At 36.0% G+C, this 25,145-nt stretch overlaps 1 pseudogene; it reads left to right on the top strand.

Moving 5' to 3' along the window:
- LOC140636814 (proteasome subunit alpha type-1 pseudogene) overlaps positions 1 to 25,145 on the top strand; it is a 121,143-nt pseudogene that overhangs the window by 90,271 nt on the left and 5,727 nt on the right.

Genomic DNA, 25,145 nt, shown 5'->3' with positions numbered 1-25,145 from the left:
TAGTAGTGTCTCCTTTTTTTAAAAAAAAAAGATTTTATTTATTTATTCATAAGAGACACACACACACACACAGAGAGAGAGAGAGAGAGAGAGAGAGAGGCAGAGACACAAGCAGAGGGAGAAGCAGTCTCCATGCAGGGAGCCTGAGGTGGGACTCTATCCTAGGTCTCCAGGATTACAGCCTTGGCTGAAGGCGGCGCTAACCGCTGAACTACCCGGGCTACCTATAGTAGTGTCTCCTTTTTCTTGCAAAAGCCTGGGTAATATAAACACCCTACTTATACAGGAGTTTTCCAGGGCTTAAGCTATTTTTTTCTTTTACAATATGTAGCTTAAAATAATTTTATTTTTCTCTCCAAGTAAATCTACCAATATTTCTCTTGTCACATTTGCAGTTTTGTCTCCACTCTTCTCTGAGTTTATTGCTTCTGACCCCACTTCTATTTTTGATTGTGGACTTTCTTTCCTTCTTTCTCATTCTGCATGTACACATCCATTTAATCATTTAATCAATGCCTGTGAACTTTAATTGGCTGCCAGGGGATTGGTTTCCTTCATGTCTATCAATTAATGCCAGTTATAATTTGTCATATTCAATCAATGCTAGAAAAGTTTGAGAAGGTGAGATTAGCAGGCACATTACTCTTAACCAGATTTTTAAAATATATAATGCTAATTTTATAGCTTTAGCTATTACAGAAAAGCATCCACATTTATCTTTTGTGGTAGTGGCTAAGCTGATTAGTGCACAGAACTAATGAAATCGATAGCCTTGTCTCCCTTCCTAAGGCTGTCCATTGTCCTGGCCTTATCTCTAGCCAAGGCCTGTGTCTGTAGTCCTCCCTCACATCACCAATGAGAATGTGGTTGTTCACAGGGGGCTTGGGTGAAAAAAGAGAGGATCAACTTCTTTTCTGCTACTAACTAAACAACTCATGGCAAGCACTGGGGGAGGTGGATAGGGCTCAGCAGGACAATCTTCTTATGTTAAGGTCGCAAGTTATTAAATATTCTCCATAGGAAGGTGATTGGATTAAATAATTAGTGAATGTAAAGTGCTTAAATTGCTAATTATTATGCTTTGTGAGTCTACTTTGCAGATGATCTGTAGTCAGTGAATCTATCATGAGGCAAGGGGTTCATGATGATGTTCTCTCTCATTTATCTCCACTCCCCCATGAGTATTTATAATTATATCGTGGATGGGTTTTGGTACCTTATAGCATTTACAAATGTAATATACCATTGTGACTTCTTAAGCTTTGGTACCTAAGAAAAACAGGGCAAGATAGCTAAGGAAATCTTTTCAGGGGAAAAGGGAGATTAGAAACACCAGATAGCAGATTGCTCACACTATTAATCATATGTCACCATACCAATGTTAAGAACTATGAGCTTGTGCTGTATAGGGGTAAACCTAGAAATAGGGCTCAGCCACTGATAAGTCTGTTATGGGCTACTTGTTCCAAAAATTCAACTTAATCTCCTGTTGTAGCATGGAGATTTGAAAGGTAGAAAAGCAATTAATCCTGTCCTGGAAGATCAGGCTCTTCTCCATTAAGGAATTATAGCCAGCTCTAGAGATGATTTAAGAAGCTATCTGACATACACAGTATGTAAAATTGAATAATCCATAGCCAATCATATTAGTGTGGTTTTCAATAGATTTTAAATAATTCATCTTTGTTAATAAGTTTACTGTGTTTAGTAGCCCCGCCCTTACTGTGCAAGCCACAAAGAAACATGATAAATTTTAAATAATAGCACTCACTCCAAAGTTGGCATGGAATTAATAAAAAGCACTTGATACTACTTTTAAGTAAAGATCTTTTGAATATTGGTAGGAGAGGATGATGAAATTAAAAGTATGACATAGAGTGTAGAAACGTCACTATATTCCTTTAGCCTGTCATTACTCTACCTCTTTCCCATGTACAATTTGAAAAGGAAAAAAAAAAGGGTGGGTAAGCCAGTGATGGGTAAGCCAGTGAGAAATCATTTTGTATGTCTGTGCTGGCTCAAGTCTCAAGAAAGCTCTGATTCTGTGTGCAGAATTAGGAGAAATGGACTCTTGGGGTGCCTGGGTAGCTCAAAGTGTTGGACTCTGGATTTCAGCTCAGGGTCATGAGTTCAAGCCCCACTTTGGGCTCTGTGCTGGGTGTGGAGCCTATTTTTTAAAAAAGAGACAAACTATAAGAGACTATTAATCATAAAAAAACAAACTGAGGATTGCTGGAGGGAAGGGGGATAGGGGGACTGGGTAACTGGGTGATGAACATTAAGGAGCCCTAGAAGACTGATGAATCACTGACCTCTACCTCTGAAACCAATAATACATTATGTTAATTAATTGAATTTAAAGAAAATAAAAAATAAAAAAAGCCAAAAATTAAAAAAAGAAATTAAAAAACCCCAAGAGATGGACTCTTGAGAGGGGGAGGGGAAGGAAAAGAGGGAATGGGAATGGAGCAAGGAGGGAGAGGGGAGGAGAAAGTCTAATTAACTTTCTGCATCTTAGCTAGAGGAAAGAGAGCAACATCACAACCTCCTTAGGCTATTGGAAAAGGTAGGAGGGGCTAGACTAGAGCTGGAAGTAATGAGGGTGAATGTGGCTCTGAGAGGCAGTATATTCAATGGTTGAAAGAAAGCATGGAATCTGAATCCAGACTGCTTCAGGTCATGAACCGAACTCTCACAGGTACTAGCTATATGTCCTTAGGTAGACTTATTTAATCTTCTTGGGCCTCAGTTTATTGATCTGTAAAATGGGGATGGTATTAGATTGCTATGAAAATTAAAGTACCTAGAATAATATATGGAACATTATAAGCACTGTATAAATGTTTGTCTTATATAAAAGTAATACTAAGATTACTCTTGCTAGTAAAATTAAATTGTTACTAAATAAAAATATAAAAGTTACTATTATCAAAGACCATGAAAGATATGTAAGATCTAATTTCTAAGAGAACTAGTGGACAAATTAACTGTGCTTAACAATTAAGCAATTAATTATTCCCTAGTTAACTTTTTGGAAAAACAATGTGGTACAGCGGAAGGAGAACAGCTTTAGAGACCAAGCACCTGAGTTCAGATAGGGACTCTGCCATGGGTATGTTCCAGATTGGAGCCCTCTTCTCCCACAGACTTACTTTTTCTCTCATAGACCCCTTTTCCTCTTCCCTTCCCTTCCCTTCCCTTCCCTTCCCTTCCCTTCTTCTTTTCTTTTTGAAGTAGGGGAGGGGCAGAGGGACAGAGAAAATCTTAGGCAGGCTTCAGGCTAAGCTGGGAGCCTGACATGGGGCTTGATCTCAGGACCCTGAGATCATGACCTGAGTTAAAATCAAGAGTTGGACACTTAAGCAGGTGCCCCCTCATGACTGTCTTTCAATCAGTAGTACCAACTGTGATTTTCATTTCTTCCTGAATTGAGCTCTAGTCAGGTGGAGCCAAAGTGTCCCATGAGGAACCTCATCGTGCACTGTTATTTCACTTGAATGGAAGATCTGATATTCCTCTGTTAGATTAATTTTCTTAAAGCACCGGTCCTTATGATTCTGTTTCTCTTGTGTTTGACAGTCTTCAATGTCAATTGACTTTTGACAAAAGTCAATTTTTGAAGGGTGCTCCAGACTTTTCATGATATGCTTTCAGTTTAACTCCTCAGCTTTATTATGTACCTTGTTGATGCAACCAAACTAAGCCAAATTAAACTCCTGCTCTCCCCATTGCTCATGCTTCTCTTTTTCTCTCCTTGCCTTCCTAGTCTTCACCACCCAGTTATATATTGGCCTTTCTGAAGTTTTTGCTCCTGTTTCTGATTTTTCCATAGTTCTAAGCTCCCTTAAGATGCTGTATACATTTTAGTTGATCTTACAATATGGCAATTATTATTATTGTTTTTAAAATTTCTTATTTATTTATTTTAGAGAGAGAGTATGTGTGTATGTATGTGTGTGTGTGGGGGGGGGGGCGGAGAAAGGCAAAGGAAGAGGGAGAGGGAAAGGGAAGAATCTCAAGCAGAATCCATGCCCCAGGGCCTGCTGTGGGGCTAAGTCTCACAACTCTGAGATCATGATCTGAGCTGAAATCAAGAGTTGGATGCTTAACTGACTGAGACACCCCAGCTCCCCAGTACAGCAATTATTATTATAGCTATGCGGGCAAATGTCTTGTCTCTGCTACTTGTACCTAAGTCTTACATGGTTAGGCTGTGTTTTTATCATCTTGGTATTCCCTGAATTTTTTTAAGGTTGTGCCCTAAACTTAGTAGGCCCTCAGATATGTGATGACGAAATACATTAATGAGTAAATGCCATTAATAGTGTGACCTAGAAAATCTCATTTTTAGATTAAGTTTTTTATTTACAAAATAATAAAATTGAAGGAAAGTCTCCAGCTCATTTTTATGTTTCCTTCCATCTTATGAAGTTTATGATTCTAAATCATTCCATGTCATTGTATAAAGAGAAACTGCAGGATGTTGGAAATAAGCACAAAAATCTCTTTGAATATAATTACCATGTCAGTTTTCCCAGCTTCACACTTTTATTATTTTTAATTCCTTGCTAATGTTAGCATATTAAGCAAAATTCCATTATTGTTCATAATGAAATTAATAAAAAAAAGTTTTGTCAAATAAACAAATGCATAATGGGATTTTCAGTGGCTGATAGAATCTGTTTATACCAATGTTTTCATGCTCTGACAGATATTACCAAAGTTTTGGGCTGTTCCTGTGTGTTAAGAAGTTTGGAGCTTATGTATTTATTTTTATTTCAGTTTTAGATTAGTTGATTATTGTTAGTGGTGCTTTCCCTTTTTAAATATCTTTAGTTTTTTCATCCTATATTTTCACTGTTTTATTACCAGCTACGTCCAATCTCCTGCAGAGATGTACTAGTTCACTGTTGCTGCTGTTGTCCAGGACTAGTGATGGTACCTTACAGAGTTTTCCATGTTTATAGTGAGTGTGATGCACTCTGTATCTTTGAGCACATAAGGGATGTGATGAGATCTGGAGAATAACTGAATCTGTGGAATAGCAAGTTACTTTCTAATGACATTTTATTGTATTTTTAAAGAATATTATGATGGGATGTCACTTTGAGTCATCATTCAGTTAAACAGATTACATGCATTTGAATTCTTGACTTGGTATGAAAGTTCTATTTCACTTGGCATTTCACTGAATGTTTGAATTTAAAAGTTTTATTACCTAATGTACAAGCAAAATCATTCGTGCTTATCTTGCATCCTACCTGAGAGGGATGATAGGAATTTCTGTAAGTGTGTTTGTGGCAAGAGTGATATTTTGAGATCATTTTATCATACGAATTGACGTTTATGTATATATGACTCTCCATGTATAGGAAATTATTATGTTTTATCAGGAAAGAATTGTCATTGATGATTCCAGTTCCTTCAGAGGTTGGAATAATTCAACATTCACCTTATAATTGCTTCGTTTTCTTTGCTTTGCATTATAAGAATTGTTCTCTTCTAGTTATAATTGTAAGGCTGTTTTGCCGTTCTTATAATTTCTGAACACTCTTAAGCATATATAAACATCTTATGTATTTTTTAATATATAGGGAAGAGAATAAATATTTAACCAATTGCTTAAACTTTAATTCTTAGAATATTATGTTTATCTTATATCAATTATTTAAAAACATTATTTGTATTGGAGTGCCTAGCTGACTCACTCAGAGGAGTATGTGACTCAATCTCAGGGTTGTGAGTTTGAGCCCCACATTGGGTATAGAAACTACTTAAATGAATACACTTAAAAAGTATTAGAGGGCAGCCCTGGTGGCGCAGCGGTTTAGCGCCGCCTGCAGCCCAGGGCATGATCCTGGAGTCCCGGGATCCAGTCCCACGTCGGGCTCTCTGCATGGAGCCTGCTTCTCCCTCTACCTGTGTCTGTGCCTCTCTCTCTCTCTCTCTTTCTGCATCTCTATGAATAAATAAATAAAATCTTTAAAAAAATTAAAAAGTATTAGAAAATGATTTGTATAGTCAAGATCTTTTCAATTCCCAAGCTCATTGACCCTATATTTAATAACAAGAGGAATTCTGACTTTACTAACATTTGTCACTTTTCAAAATAATCAGGGAAATTCTAGCTGGTGTGTTGGGGCTCTACTCAATAGCATGCATTGGAGGAAACAACTCTATTTTTCTTTTCACTGTCTTTAGAATCACATGGTTGAGTCTCCCTTTCATGGCTTTGAATGATACTGTGGCAAATTTCTTAGCTTTTTAGTCACTTTGAAATACAGAATAACCTTTTTTAGATATTGAGTAACCTGTGTAATCCAAATAAAAAAAATTCATTTCATTTACCGTTTAAAGCTTCTCCTCCAGTGTTCATGCCCGCCAACCCCAGTTAGGTATAACCCAGGTTCCATAGCTGGCAGCAGTGAGGGAAGGGAGTAAAGAATAGCCTGCTCCATCACTGAGTTTGTCCTACTTTTCCATACACTTGTTAACTGTTACTTCTGGTTCCGTAAGTGGGCAGGGAGGAGGAACTGGAAGGAAAGGGCAAGATCTTACTTGGTTGTTGCTGTTAGAATCTGGCATTGAGGCTCTCACTGTGGCAGATATTTAAATGCTGACTCTTCTTCTCAAAGGATGCTTTAGTGGACTTTATAGAATCCTTCCCTCCATCCTCCTCTAACTTTCTCCTGGGACCTGTAGTCATGTAGTTTTCTCTACTTTCTGGCTGTCCTGAATGAACATCCATTCCTCAGTTCTTGCTCCTAAGGGTGTCCTCTGCACATCTTTGTTCTGGTAGGTGGTTTGTGTGAGTCTAGTACTGGTCACATGTGTGAAGCCCAGATACTTTCTTTCAGCCCCCAAGAAAACTCTGCACCTTCCTCCTTGTATCCTAACCTTGGACATGGAGTGAGCATGTGCCACTATAGCTCTATCTTTAATATTTGGTATCACAAACAATTAGAGTTGCCCTGCTTTTTTTTCAGGTGAGAAAATGCAAATGAAGGTCTCAAGAGAATTCTCTTTAATATTTCTGATTTAGTACTAACATTAAATGAACCTCTGAATTTTTATATCTGAATAAGCATGGGAGCTGGGGGCAAAGAGAGTGAGGGGAGGGGGTTTAAGATGTCATCTCTTTTGAACTCATAACAGCTGAGGGACAGCTACACCAGAATATAAAACAGTATTTTTAGGTACTAGCACCTATTTACAGTAGAGTACTTCAGATTTGAGGGAAGAAAAATTTTCTATTTAACATTTTGAGATAAACACTAAGTATATATACACATACATACAGAATAATCACAAATACACTAATAGTAAATGCAGACTGATACAAAAATGTTTTGTCTTGGTGACTCAAGTACTACTGATGTCATTGGTAGTGTGGTTTTCTATTTTATTACATTTCTGAATAAGACAAAGTGTAGTGATCTTGAATTTACGTGAGTTGCATTCCTAGAAAACATGGTGCATTTCAGAACCACACTGGATTTTCATTTCCAGCTATGACTGACTAAATTGTGGCAGTTGAAATTTCCTACCAAAATCCAGGTGATGAGAAAAAACTTTTCAAAAGCATCTCAGAAGTCACCAAGGGGGCCGGACTGAAGAAGCAAGATCCTGGAGAGAAGGGAATACACTCTGTACTACCTTCCCCCTCAAGATGTCAGTTAACTCATGAACAGTGAATAGTGAGATCCTAAAAGGCTGAGCACAAACTGGCTGCCAACAAACTGAGAAACTAAGCAGGACTTTGGGAAGTCTCATGGTGATTGGGGGACAAAAATTAGAGTTCCCCAGGCTCTCATTTGGGACCCTGAAAGACTATTGTCTAGAAATAACAGAAATAAATCAGATCTTATAGAGAAGTGATACTTAGTTTTAATTAACTGAATACCTGATTTAAATCCTAGCCAAATGCTAAAATAAATCGTCTCTGGAAAAAAATAATATTCTGAGTTTCTATAGACTTTCAATCTTATGTCCAACATTCAATAAGAGATTATCTGGCATACTGACAAATGGGACCAAAAGAAAAAATAAACATTGAAGCCGACTTACAAGTGATATAGATATTATATATATATATATTTTTAAGTCTTTATTTATCTGAGACAGAGAGCACATGTACAAGTAGCAGGGAGGGACAGAAGGAGCAGGAGAAGCAGACTCCCTGCTAAGCGGAGAACCTGACCCCGGGCTCCATCCTAGGATACCCAGATCATGACCAGAGCCAAAGGTAGATGCTTAACTGACTGAATAATCCAGGTGCCCCTAGACATACATTTTAAAATAAAATAATGTAATCAAGAAAATGGAAGAAAAGATGTAGAGTTTTATCAGAGAACTATGCCCAACACACACACAGAGGCACATGCAGACATATACATACACACCCATGTATATTTGTATTATTAGTATTTTATAAAACAGAATTTCTAGGATTCTATAAACATAACCACAAGCAAACAGGTTTTATACCTATATGAATGTCTGGTGGGTATTTGAAAATCTTGTAGGATGTGGAAATATTTCTCATCATGTAGAACTATTCTGAATATTATAAACTATCTAGTGTCTAGTATCCCAGCTTGTCCAAATGCAAAATCACCTGACAATCATAGTGTCACTCCCATAAGTTTTCCAGATGCACTTTAGGGGAAGTATTGCCTCTATTTGAGAACCATGGTTTAGATGCTCAGTCCAGCCCCTTTCAAATGGGAGGGGTTCAGGGGTACATCCCAGAGAGCTGTGATTGCTATCCAAATATATACAGGTTATACAGCTGGTTATTTGAAGAGGTGAGGTTTGATCCTGGACTTCCTAACTCTTAATATAGTGCTCTTCTACAAATCTTCTGTTTCATGTAAGTATTATAGTTCTTGGGAGAACTGGCTTCGATTTCTGTGACAATCAGCAACTTGAAGATACACACACACATAGACATACAGATTAATGATACAGGTTACTTAAAAATCACTAATAATTGAAAACTATAAGTTGTTTTAAAACTCCCTTTGTTAAAATAATGCAAATTCCTTTCCAAAAGTTTGAAGTATGCTGGGACTTCTTGCTGAGAGTTTAAAGGCCTCAAAACACCTTACCCTGCTTCAGCTTAGGAAAATCAAAGGAATACTTCAAAGATCTCAAGTTTGAAAAATATCAGAAAGTCCTACTTGTAGAATAGTTCAAAGCAATCATAGGTGAATCATGAGGGATTTGAGCGGAAAGTTAGTATCCAAATATATTTTGCCTCTGACATGCACATAGGCTTCTAAATTCAGTTGTATTAGCATTTTTATAAATTCTCTCACAACTCCACAGTTCTTCAGCATCCCCTGAAATCATAGCCTCTACTCCAGCTTTAATGTTGGGATAGCTGTCATGTCTCTCAGACTTCTGAGATATCTGGTTTCTATCCATTTGCTTTTTGCTTCTCTTACAGGTGGAAAATAGAACTTTTCTAAAAGATTTTATTTTTCTCTGCCTCTGTTTTTATAAGAAACTTCAGATTTGCATTTTTATCATTCCTCTCTCAAAACATACTGAAATTGTTGTCAATGATGGCTCTCTATTGGTAGTTCTTAAAATTAGTGCATCATTATTTATTGTTCTGGGTAGGTTTGTATGCAAGCTCCACTCTATTTCTTTTTCTTTTTTTCCTGGCAAAGTAGATTCCTACTATCAATGAGTGAGATATATGTATGTATTTGTATGTGTGCTTGTGTGTGTGTCACTAGTACAAAAGTCCAGTAATGAGCACCCATGTCTACAGAAGATAGTTCCAGAGCCATTAATTCTCTTTATAAATGTACACAAAGTGAAATGGTTCTGTATCTATCACAGCATCATTGAATTCTGCCTCAATGAGTTCTTGCTATGGAGGCACTGTACCCTACAGAGGGATCAGTTCTTATTTGCTGCAACTCTGGGTGTGTCAGGAAGGCTTAGGAAACTGTGAACACAGATATCCCCCTTCAGCTCCTTACCATTTAGCAGTGTCCTAGGCAGTATTCTGTCTCTAAGATTTAATTTGTCTTCATTCTTCTACTCAACAAATATGCTTGAACACTTGTCTAAATATAAAAGGCTCTTCTACAGGCATATATATGAATATTAGGTTTGTATTCAAATATTTCAGTCGTTAGCTTTTTAGATGCTTTTTGGAAGTCTGTACAAATCTTATTTCAGTCCTAATTCTTGGCCTAAGCCCTTTTATGTAGCTGTAGCACTGAAGTGAACCACATGTTCAAAGCAATTGTGAAGATGATAGAATTTAGGAGTATTGTAAAGGTCTCTGACTTCCTTCCTGCCCTACCTGCATTTCCCCCCCTCTCCACCAGTCTCCACATACTTCTCTTACCAGCTCATGAATATGATTATTTTGTTACCTTGAAATCATTTATTTGACTCAAATTTTTTTTTTTTACTAAAAATTTAAGCCTATTATTTCATTGCCTGTTGCTATGACTTTGAACTTTCAGGAGAGCTTAAAGATTCTGGCCTCTTTGAGGAAGAATACCTCTTGGATAGGGAAGAAAGCACTGCTGTGGGAGGAAGCCAGGGGTACCTAGGCCATCTAGAATAGACTGTACTTATCACAGCATAACAAATTGTTGGTTTAGGGAGCTGTTATTAGAACTGTGGTTCTCACTTTGGGTTGGAAGTTATCTCAGGGAAGAGAGAAATATGTGGTCTGACTTCTTCATTAGGTTGGCTAGACTTCTAGTGTGTGCTAGTTCAGGCTAAAGGAAATTACCTAGAACACCAGATTCAACAAGCTTTTATTCTTTTCAGAATATGGAGTGAGTGGTGGACACAGTCTGTGGAAATAGAAGAGTAATGCATTTTTGCTCACTTTATCCTTATATTTTTCATTAATTATCTCTCTGTGTGGGATAGTGTTAGGTGATAGGTATAGACACTAGAATCATGCAGCCTGGTTTCAATTCCTGGCTGTGCCCCTTACACATGGTGTGACCTTGAACAGACTTGCCACATTGTACTTTAAAGCACTTCTAAGTACTGCCTCTAAAATGGGGAGTAATAACAGCAAAAGTAATTTTGAGAATTAAGTAAGAAAGTATATGGTCAGCATTTAGCATAGTTTGTGGAATAATGTTAGGTGTTAATTATATTCAAGTTTAATTTTCCTTTATAACTTTATTTAATTTCAAAATGTGTTTATTCGACATTGCCTTAGGCATTCCAAACATTTTTGATGGCTATTTATTGCAGTATTTTCTTAATCTTTTCACAACCTAGTGTATGATAACTGTCTTTGGGATTTATTGGTTCCAGTGAATTACTTGCCCTTTCAGAGAACTTGCTAGCAACAGCATCTTAACATTACTTACTACCAACATTGTACAGATATACTTTGTGTTTTAGTTGTTTTGTTTTTATCAACTGCTAATCTTATGTTCTTTAATTTAAAAAAGATGAAAATGGTGACAAAAGCACAGACTGAGTTTAGTTTTCCAGCAAATCTTTTCTTTTGACTTTCAAATACAAAGTGTCCTAAAACTCTCATTAAGTGCACTCATCTTCTATTTTCACTAAAGTTAGCTTTACAGAATATATCCTCCACCAACTCTTTCTTGGACTATTTTGAGTTATTTATTTTTTAAAAGTTAATCATACCTGCTCTTCTTCCAAATACATCCACATTTATTAACTGAGACCTAGTCTCTGAACCCTCATTATCATTTCTGGCATATATTTCTAAAATGATGTGATTATTAAATGGGTTTGTGGTAGACCCAACTTAGTTTGGTTGCTTTACTATGGTGACTTCCCAGCTTGTCATGGATATGCTCCTGTCCTTGTTCAGGTAATGAACTCCACTCCTGGCTACAGGTGATCAACCTAGGCCAATCATAGTGCCTCCTACGGCCCACAAGTAATTATAGTATTCAAGAGGTAGTAATAACATCCAAATCTGACCATTCTTGCCTAGAAACTTTTCAACACAAGAAATAACTCTTATTTTTATTTAAAAATTTCTCTTTTCAGTAGCGTAAGATGTTATCTTAGAGCTGCCTGCAGTCATACTTCTCAGCCCCCTGGTGACAGCTGGCCCCAAGAGAAACAGATGAAATTTACAGAGGATGAGAGAGCATCTGGATGGCATTTGGGCCCTTGGAGCCACTGCATGAAGCCAGATCCATTTCTTGTCTTTTCACCCTGCAAATGTTCTGTTTAGGCTTAAGCTTAATTGGGTTGTTTACCGTGTAAAAGTAAAAAATTCTCACCAATACAATTCCTTTAATCTTCAGCCTCACAGTCAAAAAGGATCTTGATATTTTAAATTTAAACGTTAAGCAACTTATGAGTAAAGAATGCTATGTTCAGCTATCCAGGGACAGAGAGAATTTATAAATTTTAGGAAATCCTTTTCCTATTAATTGTGTAAACTAAGTGTGGCAGTAAATGAAAAATTATGATGAGCTGAAACATAGCATGCATCCTTGCTGGGGAGTTGTGCGTAGTATCCTGGACCTAGGTTCAGATCCTGATAAGCAGATCATTGCCTCGGTGGTCTTGAGCCCATCATTAATGGTTTTACTCTGTAAAATGAGGTTTAAAATGATCTCATAGTGTGGTCATGAGAAGTAAGAGAAGATGAATAGAGTTTTTTCCCTAATACAAATACAAATGTATCTTGTGTCTTTCTTCCCTTTTTGTTGGTATTTGAGTTTTGTTTTGCTTCTTATTCTGCTGCAAATATGTATGCATGGGTGGGGGTTGGGGTGTGGTGAAGCTGATCTTGGCAGCAGACCATAAGAGCTTTTATATACCTGGTCTTTTGGTTTATGGAGCTCTCTCTGTTATTTCAGCTCTAAGTATCTAAACCAAAATAGTTGTCCTGATTCTTCCATCTGCACATACGCCCCAAGACCTGCTTTCCATAATACTGTACAACTGCTGCTTATACAAGTAGTGTTTCACAAAGAGATAGAACTGCTGAAAATGGGTTTTCCCTTAGCTGGAACCTTCTCTTAAGCAGTACAATTCTTAGTCATCACCTTAGTTCATCTTGTCGTTTTCCTTTGTTATTATTTGTCCCTCATCAGCTCTAAATAAGGAGTTTCAATTTTCCTTGCCTTTTCCACAACTAGAACTCTTCAGTCAATAGGAAAATCCACTTTCCCTCATTGTCTGTCTTCAACTACACCAGACTTCCATTATTAGTAGATTATATTCAATGGTTTGTTTCCCTTTGATGCTTTGGATCCACTAGGCCTTGACACATTTTAAACACTGAATAAGTGGTACCTAGAATGATCATTTTAATTGTGATGCTTACCATATTTACAAGTGCTAAGGTGTAGGACAACTGACATATAGCACCTCATTGAGCAGCAGATTCCATTCTTTCTTCTAACCTGATTGTTGGGGTGGGCATTTTTCTTCTTCATACCATTTGTGTCTTATTTTAACAGTTCCCTCAAAGAAGAATTCACTAAAGAAGGATTATCTTTCTTCATAGAAGAGAACCTTTTTTGGACAAAAGTATATGAGTTAAGCCTTTTTCCTACTGAAACAGCCAAACTAGATTTTGCAGTTCCAATGCTGTTGTAAGTATAACAATTAAATTTTCTTGCTACTGAACCTGAATATAGACTGTAACACAGAGATGCTAGTAATAAGCGTATAAATAAATTCTTATGTGTTTTATGTTCTTAATAAGAAAGATTAACAGTCAACTATGGTATTTCTCCTTGAAAACATTTCTCATGTTCAAGAATGGTTTTATTATTGCCTTTTTAAACAAATTGAATATTTGGATGAATAGGCAACTAGTAAAATGTCCTTGCTCTAATGCTAACAGACTTTGAAGAAGCTGCTTTGAAGGATATTTTTTTCCTGCTGATAGCTTGTAAGTAATTCAAGTTGTAATTTCCACTGGTGCTATGGCCAAGTTATCGCTTTAGCATGAAGGAGAAAAAATGAAACAATTGATGAATCATCTATCAGAATAAATAGTTGCAACTGTTCAGAGGGGAAGCAGAAGAGACTAAGAAGAAGTGATTTTGCTGTCAATTATTCTGTTTTTGATCTGAAGTAATTACATCTAAGGAAGAACTGTGTTGGACGTTAGGGTCTCTGACCTTCCAGACATACATTGCCCCTGACCTTCTAAGCCTTTCTTTGAACTTAACCCTAGTTGTGAAAAGTCGGCATTATATATGAATTACCTTAATGGTCACCACTTCATCTATTGAGTTGAGGAATGTGTTAGCTATGATAGGAATTTAGGAAAGATGCTTCATGGTAAGCATCACTTTGAGCCATAGAATGTCAAAATAAAAATAATAAAGAGAAGGATGTGATATTGTAGTCAGTCTTGGAGACAACCAGAATACCTTTGGTGGTGAGATATTTTGGTGTCACAAATTGGTTTCTGGACCAATTTATCAGTCTTTCTTAGCACACCATTACTTTGAAATTAAATTGAACAAGGTTTATATGAAGCACTTTAATGAAGATTAAGCCTATTTGTCTTGTAAAAATCAGAGAATGAGGTGATACAAATTTTCTGATTCCCCTTCCTCCAACTGAGGGTCCAGGGAAGATAACTTTCTGTGTTGGTTTTATTTCCTCTGATGGATCTAGATTTCAGTAAATATGATTTTCAAGACTCTATGGATATTCACTTCCATCCTGAGGATAGAGATAGGACTGAATTTCAAGTTATCATTAGTACGAGATATATGTAATGCAATACCAGCAGCATCAGTCTTTGAAGAGGCTCAATCCCTTCATTATGTTTCCCCTCAGCTGCCATTTACCTCTGTAGGGGTAGTGTCTCACAGGTCTATTGTTTCCCAGTTCACTTCCATTAAAGTGTGGGCAGGGTGCTTATCTTTAATTGGCTTATTTTGTCTTAATACCTGTTCATGAAATGTTTGTGGGAGACTTAAAGTCATTTTGTATTCTTTGTAGTCATGTTTCTCAGGTGCTCTGATGCGCATGCTGTATTACAGTCAACTATTAGACAATTTGAGTAATAGTTTGCTTTAAATAATAGTGTATAAATACTTTTTTGAACTATAGTTTGAACTCTCAAATAATTGTGATGTCCAATGAAACTTAATACAAAAGAATGAACAAATGTACAAAGATTCCCTGAGTGTCCTAACTTAGGTTTCTGAGGAAATTGACTAAAAGCGAAGGCAGTTTCCTTTCTAGTTAGCAAAATGGCGGCCTAACTACAACTAGTTGATTCTTACCTCATGGGAAATTATAGCATAATTTTAATAAGTTGTAAATAGCTTCCTGTGGCTGCTATAAGAATTACCATAAATTTGTGGTTTTAAACAGCAGAAATTCAATTCCCTCATATTACTGGAGGCCAAAGTCTGAAATCAGTTTCATATGGTCAAATCAAGGCTGCACTTTCATGAGGCTTCAAGGGACAGTCTATGTCTTGCTTTTTCCAGTTTTTGGTAGCTGCTGGCATTCTTTGGTTTGTGGTTGCATTATTCCAATCTTTGTTCTGTGGTCCCACTGCCTTCATTTCTGTCTGTGGTAAAATCTTCCACTGCTTCTCTCATAAGAATCATGTGATTGCATTTATGGCCCACCCTCATAATCCAAGATAATCTCCCCATCTCAACTTCTGCAGACCGCCTTTTTTTTGTCATATAAGATAATAGTCATAGATTATAGAGATTAAAATGCAGATATCTTTTGGGTATCCATTATTTATCCTGTCACTGAAGTGTTACCAGGATGTGTAATATTTAACAGACAAATAACATGATCTAAATTACTAATAACAATGCTTTTCAAGGATTAGCAATATTTTTCTCTAAGAATTTAGAGAATCTAAAGTGGCAAATTTGGGGACAGCTTGGTTTACAAACCACAGCATTGCAAAACACAAGGATGAAACTTGCAGACTTTGTATAGATTCAGGGTTTTGTGGAATTACATATTAGAGCTTGTATAAGTTTTAGATTTGGTGTTTGTTACCATTGCTTGCCCATACCTTTGGATTTTTCTAAAATCTGGAGTTTGTCTGCTATGTCAGTATTTTCTGGTCTGCATATATTATTGCAATGAGGATTTTAAAATGGAGTTTCTTTTTTATCAATACATAGAATTTATAAACATTGGCATATCCTGGAAGCTATGAAAGAACTACATAAAGCTTTTTTTTTTTTTTTGCCCCCTCCATATAAAGGGTCTTATCTTTCATCAGCATACAAGACTTTGATAACATGAAATTGATCCCTGGATCTTATATTGATCCCAGGCTCTCCTTTTCAGATAATCATACCAAAGATCTGACACACAGTGGTAATCACTGGGTTCTCATGTAAAATCAAAACTTCTTTCCTGGCCCCAGTTGTTACTACATTTCTTCTCTATTACATATTCCCCAACTCTGACACTTTGTCTTATGATTTGTTTCTTGTAGTCCTGAATTGCTCTCACCATTGCTTTTCTGCTGACCATAAGCCTAGAGATGGACTTCTTATAGGTTTTCTACAGATATTCCTGGGCAGTGATTGCTTTCTATTCTCTAACCACTCTGCTTGCCCCAGGTAACTTCTGATATGATTATGCTTCTACAATTATGGCATAGTAAAATATAATAATGTGAAGAAATCCAAATACTATGGTCAGTAGCTTGAAAAGGCTTATTTTCCTTAGCTGAATTATGAGAATGAATTGTTCAGGCTGTAGGGTTCTAGTATATTGACATGCTAAATGGAGAATACAAGAAACAATGATTTTACTGACCCATGTTTTGGAAAATACTGGCCCACAAACATTGATTGATTCATTCAGTCAACAAGATTTTTTTTTATTGGCCAAGACTTTTGCTAGGTAACAGGGATAAAATGATAAAAACAGACTTGCTTGGTGTCTTCTTGGGGCTTTCATGATAATGGGAGGAGTTACTAAATCAAATAGTCATAAAGAATTGCAAATTAAAATTTTGAATGATAAAAGGCTTATTCTAGGAGAAGTCAGAGCATATATACCTAGTTGAAAGGAGGCATTCAAAGAAGGCTTCCAGGGATCCCTGGATGGCTCAGTGGTTTGGCGCCTGCCTTTGGCCCAGGGCGCAATCCTGGAGTCCCAGCATTGAGTCCCATGTCAGGCTCCCGGCATGGAGCCTGCTTCTCCCTCCTCCTGTGTCTCTGCCTCTCTCTCTCTCTGAATAAATAAATAAATAAATCTTAAAAAAAAAAAAACCAAAAACAAAAACAAAGAAGGCTTCCATAAATAAGCAAGGTTGAAACAGGAAGTAATTTCAGTACAGTAATGTTGGGAGGGTAAGAATCAGATTATCTGCTTTGAGGCATTTTAGAAATTTACTCTTACCAGAAAACCATGGGAAAGTATTGAATACTCTAAGCAGAAGTATGTGTGATCAATTTTTGTTTTAAAAAAGATACTTTACTGTGTAGAGGTGAGTTTGTAGGAAAGGAAGAATGAATATAAGACTATTGTAAAAATAGAGATGAAAATGGGTCATTCTGTTTTCCCACATTTTTTGATTTTTCCTTTTCTGGCTTTCAGCATTGTGCTTGGATCACTATGTATTTTTGTTTGAAGAACAGTAAAAGATTTATGAATGAAAAAATCCAGCTATGGTTTGGTGTAGGAGAACTTGAACCAACTGTGCTGTGTTTGTTTGATATTTGTTGTTTGTCACCAATGATCATGCCTAATCTGAAAAACTCAAAAGCTCTATAGCATCATGGAAATACAGAGTTCAAAATGTCCTAAATAGGGGTGCCTGGGTGGATTGGTTGGTTAAGCATCTGCATTTGGCTCAGGTCATCATCCCATTGTCCGGGCATTGAGCCCCAGGTCGGATGCTCTGCTCAGTGGAGAGTCTACTTCTCCCTCTCCCCCTGCCTGCTGCTTCTCTCCTGCTTGTTCTCTGGCTCTCTCTGACAAATAAATAAATAAAATCTTAAAAAAATTTTTTTAAATGTTCTAAATATAGTGAAACACTCATTTATGCATTAGGAAAAGAAGTTAGAGGAGTTCTAAGGATATAGGGCAGACATCCCATATTTCAATCCTTGTGGACCAGAAAGTTATTAAGCAAAATTAAAGGTCTGATTAAGACTGCAAAGGGTATAGAGATTCCTGAGGTTCTTGGTAATTATGCAATAGAAATTTAATCCAAATTGGCAGGAAATTAGTCTTTGAAGGATAAGAAGATGATAACTAGGTCACTTGACAATATGGTGTGAATATTTTGTCTGAGCTTAAGAAGACGTCATTCTAACTACTTCATTAAGACTCGAATGTTCTATTAAAATGAAGATATTCTAAATATGTCAGGCCTTAGAAAAAGAAATCCAGGAATTACAAAGAGATATCTTAAGTTGCAGGTGCTTAATGTCCATCCAACAGTTGAATTAATTGCCACAAAAATATGAAGTAAATATTTCTGCTGTAAATTTTCTCAAATGTACACCAAAAGCATTAAAATATTATGAGTTAAAATAAAGCTGAAGCTTTGAGGCTTTGAAAATGTTCTTAGTTGGTTTTAGGAGTTGAGCTCAATGAGGTCAGGGTGCCTCAGTCAAAAAGCCTAGTGTGCCCTACTCAGTGAAGGGCAGAGGTGCTGCAGCAGCACAGCAAGGACCTGCCTTAATTGGCTTCTAAAGGGAGACTAGTATTTTCCTTTCTTAATTTTTCTTTTTTTTTTAAATTTTCAGAGATCAGATCCAGAGCCTGACAAATTTATTTACCGGGAGAAGTAGATTTTAGTTTCTAGAAGAAAAGATTGAAAACACAACCTGAAGTAAAAGGGTAATCTGATGACACAGATTATCATTGATTAAGCAGCCACTTACCTTACACCCAGTACAAATTCTATGCTTCACAGTAGAATTTTTCTAACCTTGTTGAGAAAGGAAATAGCCTGGCAAATAATACCCAGGGCATTATTTCTGGGGTCTTGTTAACCAAGGATAATTATTTATCTTACCACAACCCATTTGTAGGGCCCACAAAATTATAATGTAGTATATCAATACATAGGCTTTAGAGTTCTACAAATGTGTCAGATCCTGGCTCTACCAGTTATTTGCCATGAGACCTTGGTCACAGTACTTAACTTCTCTAGGCCTTATTTTCTTATCTCTAAAAAGGGAGTAATAATACTATTTACTTCATCAATTATTGGGAGGATGAAATTACTTTATAAACACTAAGAACTTAGTATAGTGAATGGCAAATAATAAACTAAAAAATTATAGCAAGTACTCTTATTAGGAGGCTTTTCAGATAGTTTATGGTCTTAATCTAGTTATCACAGACAGAAACAAAGAATGAAAATTTTTTTTGTAGTGTATCATGCTAATTATGCAAATATAATGAATATTCTACAAAACACAGATTCTCAGACAATTTTAGGGAAAACATTATTTTGAAATTGGCCACTAAAGCATTATTATAAACTTCAATAAAAAATTGTCTTCCCCATCAAAACATTTACAGTATTCTCCCCACTATGAGAGCCATGGGTGGAGAAGTGTTAATGGCATATTGTATGAGTTTTTCTTATATTCAGATGTAATTTATTCTGGGAAAAATATTAACTGTTTAGGAAAATTCAGGAAAAGTTAGTGACTAGTGGGAATAAAATTAATGCACACATTGGATAAAATATCCTAGTATTTTCTTGATTTGTTCAAATGGGAGAAATCATGTAATTTTTTTGAAAAGTGCAATTTATATGAAAATGTAATTTCTAGACATTCAGCAACCCATTTACAGGGTAAAAAACTGTTGTCATCAATCCTCAAAAATGCAATTTTACATTTTTGTGACTGTTTATCAAAATGAAATATTTTCTGCAGGCATGATAGACAACTTATTATTATACATTTGGGGTTTTTAAAGACTCATATTTTGTTTTAGAAACAGGCTATTATTTCTGACTGGCTGCTTTGGATTTTAAAACCAATATTGTCATTAGCAAAGTAGCACACCAAGTTACATAAGCAAAAACAAAATCAAGCTATATTTGAACAGCACCTCAGAGGAAGTTTCTCTAGGAGTCATTTAGGTAATTTAAAATGTATTTTTTTCCTCTGATGTTCTGATATGCTACATATAGATAAAGTTTAATTGCCCTTGGGTGATTATTTTTAAAGGAATCACAAAGCTCAATCGTAATCCCTTAATTTCTAAGTACCTCACAGTGTTTTTCTTGTGATCTTCTGGTTTACTGCTTTTTCCTTAATTAATCCTAGAGAAACTCCTCTAAGAATTTCTACTTACTCTGTATATAAGTATACAAGTATCTGCTGCTGACGGTATTTTGAAAGAACCATTTTATACATTAGGGGGGCATCTGCCTCACCCACAATCTTTTTTTTTTTAAATCTTTCTCCTCTACGTGATTGAACACTTATAGCTATTTTTTATCACATGATGCCCACCGTCTGAATCAAGGCTCAGCTATTAAGATTCTCTTTCCTATTACTTGGATTTCTGAGCTGGTAGCCAGTTGCAGTCTTCACTGGTTGCATTTTTCTATAATAAAATGGGGAAGCACTGATCTATAATATTCTCAAAAAGAGGGAAACCTAGTTTTCAGAGAGTGAGAAAAGAGTGGACAGTTCATGAAGTCTCTATAAGTCAAAGAGAGTAATTTGTGTTTCCTAAAACTTTTCAGTTTCTGGTTCTATATCCTCACGAGAAACACTTATCTATGATTTTCATAAGCTATTCCCATGTTTTTATAACATTCTATTTCATTGAAGTAGCTCATGTAAGTTTCTGCTATATTTATTTTATTTTATTTTATTATTTTATTTTATTATTTTATTTTTTATTTTATTTTCTGCTAACTGCAACCACAAAACCTCTACTATGGAAGTAATTCAAATCTATGGACTTGTGTAGGAAAAAAATGATGGTCATGGTGGTGGAATTTTTTCCTATGAAATTGTGCAAGTCTGAATTTATACATCCTGTAAAAGCATTGGAATTCATTAGTAGCAAAATCTATGAAAAACATGTAATTTCAGGGATTCCTATCTACTAACAAAAAAGTAAAACATGATTACTTCATAGGCCAGGAAAGCTTTTTGTCATCTTTGAGGAAGAACTTAAGGAAATAATTTATAAAGCACAAATAAAAACTTACATGGGGATTTCCAAGAGTAATTTTTACAATCAGGAATTTTTGCTTCTGATTTAGACTCTTTAGATTCCTTCCACTGTATGTATTATCAGAAGGAATTTAAGTAATTCTCCTAAAGTCATGATAGGTGTATGCCAAAACTGAGATCAGTTCCAAGACCATATTCTCCGCTATTCTGCTGTTTTGCCTCCTGAGGTAATCCTACAATTCGGAGGTTGCCAAGCTTAACCTCCCCAGGAAGTACATTTTCCAATTAGAGATGTGTACAAAGGAAAGATATGAAGAAAGGAAGCTTTTGTTATTCCTTTTTTATATCTCTTACTACTTCTAGGTATTCATCTTTACCTAACTCTGCTTATTCCCAGATCCAAGCACACTAGAGAATATAAGATGCTTGAATATTACAATTATTTAGTAACATGCAACTACCAGTCACTCATCTTTATTGCCCCTGCCTGGACTTTTCTTGTGATTTTATAGGATTAGAAGTCATATTTAAGATCTTAGAAAGCAAGATATTGGCACCAAGAATCTTCCAAGGAGAAGAGGCTTCTACTGTAAGATATTTGCTTCTTTATATACTATTTAAGTAATGCCTTTAAGTATTGATGTGGGTGAATGACCATCTTTGTCAGCTATCATAATTTAAAATTGGGCCCTAAAGACCTAATAGTTCTTATTACTTTGAATAAAGTTGATAGCATCAGATGATTCTAGTACAATTTTATTTTAAGTGTATTTAGGTGGCTATCTATAGTTGACAGTGACAAATGAGTATGGCTTAAGGCTCTTTTCATATGCATTGATCCATGCTAAGAAGACCAATACAGCTCTTATTGCAATATGTTGTGTGTCTGAGAAACAATGGACAAATTTATAATGAATCAGTTACCCAACTATAGCAAATTACATTAGCCTTTAAAAAAATTAATGTAAAAATAAATGCTGTGGCTACTATAAAAATGACTAAAAACATCTCTGATAAAATTACTGTAATTTTTTTCACTTAGAGAAATTCCATGCCATGTGATTGGGGGGGGGGGGTCATATTTATAGTACTAGAGATTGGTTTAGATGGAGAGGTAACAAGCAAGTTGCTTAAGTTATTATTGCTTCCATGAATCTAGCAGGAAAAAGGAACAACATTAGGAATAAATGATAGTGAAAGGATGAGGGAGATAAAAAGAGATGGACTGGGAAGAATTTAATGACTCTTTGTGACTTTACATCTGTCACAGTTTTTGTGCTACATTAAAGTTTCATTATTTTCACATTTCATGTTTTCATATTTTTCCATCCTCTTCTTTCTGCTAAATTTACCAAGTAATACAATGTAGATAATGGAGAACTATTTCTACAAATGTCATTGAATGTGTTACTGAAAATGAATAAAGTGTTTCACTGATGCATTTCCTTCAAAATACATTTTCAATTAGCAGCAGAGGATTTGTGTACAAAACATAGTCCTTTAAAAATTACATAAAAATAGACCATTGTATGACAAAAATGCAAGCCTAAAATGAATATTTGTATTTATGTTCAATTTTAGTGGGTCAAATGGTTGTGTTAATCTGCTTTTACAAACTTCATTTTCTTTTGATATTTGGTGTTTACCCAGAAATGCACTCTACCTCTCAGTTCCTTGACCTTTCATTTACCACAGGATATATTTTAATAGTAATTTCTGTTAATTTCATCAATGAACTAAATATATTTTATGTGTAAATATCTGAGAGCAATGATTGAAATGATTTTCATAATCCTGTATTAGCATAATAGGTTTTTAAAAGTAATTCTTCATTCAGAGTTAAGACAGAAACCATGATTGTATTCTCTTTCCAGTCATGCAAGAACTTGTATTTTTGGTGCTTTAATTAAGTAGAAGTGAAAAGATTTTAATATTACCCTAGGCATATACTTTCTATATCTATAGATATGGAATCCTATGGAGGAGGGCTATAACTCAAGATGCCACTATTTCAACTGAACTCTGAATTTCTGTATCAGTGCTGCAGAAGGACACATCTTCATTCACCATATATTTCTTTCACTCCCTATTTTGCAGTGTACACAACCATGCTTAGCTTTGGAAATCATATAGGATTGAGTGTCCTCAGGTGAATATAGTCTGTCTTCATAGAGCTTCCCTCTCCCCTCCTTTCTGGCATAGGGAATATGCTTGTCCATGCTTGTTAAATGTGTTTTTAAATACCACTTTTTAAAAAGTTTTTATCTATTTGAGAGAATGTGCACATGTTAGCACTATGAGCTGGGGGACGGCAGCGGAGAGGGAGAAGCAGAGTGGCTGCTAAGCCAGGAGCCCAACTTGGGGCTCCATCCGAGGACCCTGAGGTCATGACCTGAGCGAAGTCAGATGCTTAACACACTGAGCCACCCAGACACCCCTGAATACCACGTGTTTTTTTAAAGATTTATTTATTTATTTATTTATTTATTTATTTATTTATTATAGAGAGAGAGAGAGAGAGAGAAAGAGAGAGAGAGGCAGAGACACAGGAGGAGGGAGAAGCGGGCTTCGTGTCGGGAGCCTGATGCGGGACTCCATTCTGGGACTCCAGGATCGCACTCTGGGCCAAAGGCAGCTGAACCACTCAGGGAACCCCATACCACGTCTTTTAAATTCAACTGTTTGCTTGTCTTCATGCAAGACATATCTAAAGTAGCACCAACCACACAGTGTGAGTGTTGTTGTTGCTAGTAAAAGTATAAGAATTCCTGATTCCATTGCCATTTGTCTTACTGAGCTAGATCAACATCTCTTCCTTACTTGTCCATATGTTGTGTAATGACAGTTGGAGATATAGTTTATAGAATTAAATGTTGGAAAAAGCTGTGATATTCTGATGGGGAATTGAATTTGTCCTCATCAGGAAATATTGCTAAATTAACATCATTACTTGAAGCATATTGTATTTCTTGAGGTGGGTTTTCATTTGTAGGTAATTGTCTCATTTTTTGGACTGCAATAGTATTTTTTAGTAAGTAATATTGTTAGGACAGTCTGCCTCCTTTAGAAAATCTAAGTTGTATATTATGCATTTACTGTGATAGCTGAGCAAGTTGAAGAACAGTTAAGAATAAAAATGCTTTCATTGACATCTACTCATTGACATCTATATGATGTATTATATAATATCAAGATAGTTTGCTGTGTTCATATACTTGAGCTCATTCAGTTAAAATTTATTATAACATTTCTTTTTGCCATAGAATCCGTGTATAAAATGATAAAACCGTAGCTAGAGCTGCCAAGGATGAAGTGTGCTTTGTGGCTGCCACCTTCATGTACAGTGGTCGCAATCATGTGTACCTGTGCTTGAACTTTCTAAGAAGCTCTTGTGAATGAGGAAGAAATGCAGGCTTAGAGCTGGAAAATATGAGTTCAAATTCAGGCTTTGACTCTTTGCGGCTTTATAGTTTTGATTAATCCCATTTTCTTTGTTGAGCTTCAGTTCTTCCTTATGTCAAAAACAGACAAATTTTGTGAGATAATGCATGAAAGCATTTGTAAACTCTAGAGAGGTTCCCAAATTTAAAATGTTGGAATTATTATAAAATGTGTAGGCAGGTATTATTATGGAGCAAATGAAAAGCACTTTCAATGAAAATGTCATGCCAGCAGGGACTTTGCCAGAATATCTTACCCAGGGCTCCTTTGAAAGCTGGACTCAGATCCTTGATTGGCAGTAACATGCTTGGAGCACTACATGGCCCTGCTTCAGTGCTCCCACTGTGTTTTCACAAAGCTTGCTCATTGTTAATTAAACTGAGCCAAGAGTGTCAGCATTTATTAGGCTAGACTCTGGACAAGCGTGGAACTGTGAAAGCAAAAAAGAATTTAAAATTTGAGAAAGGTTATTGAAAATATATAGGCTTTGAGGTTTGCATACCTTGTCTTCTTGTATATTATAATTTAAAAATAGACATTTGAATCCAAATAAGGAAAATGCAAAATAAATGTCCAGCTGCTAATGCTGATGGA

Source organism: Canis lupus, chromosome 7 (assembly GCF_048164855.1).
Source record: "Canis lupus baileyi chromosome 7, mCanLup2.hap1, whole genome shotgun sequence".
Classification (NCBI taxonomy): Eukaryota; Metazoa; Chordata; class Mammalia; order Carnivora; family Canidae; genus Canis; species Canis lupus.
This window is presented reverse-complemented; position numbering and strand designations above follow the sequence as displayed.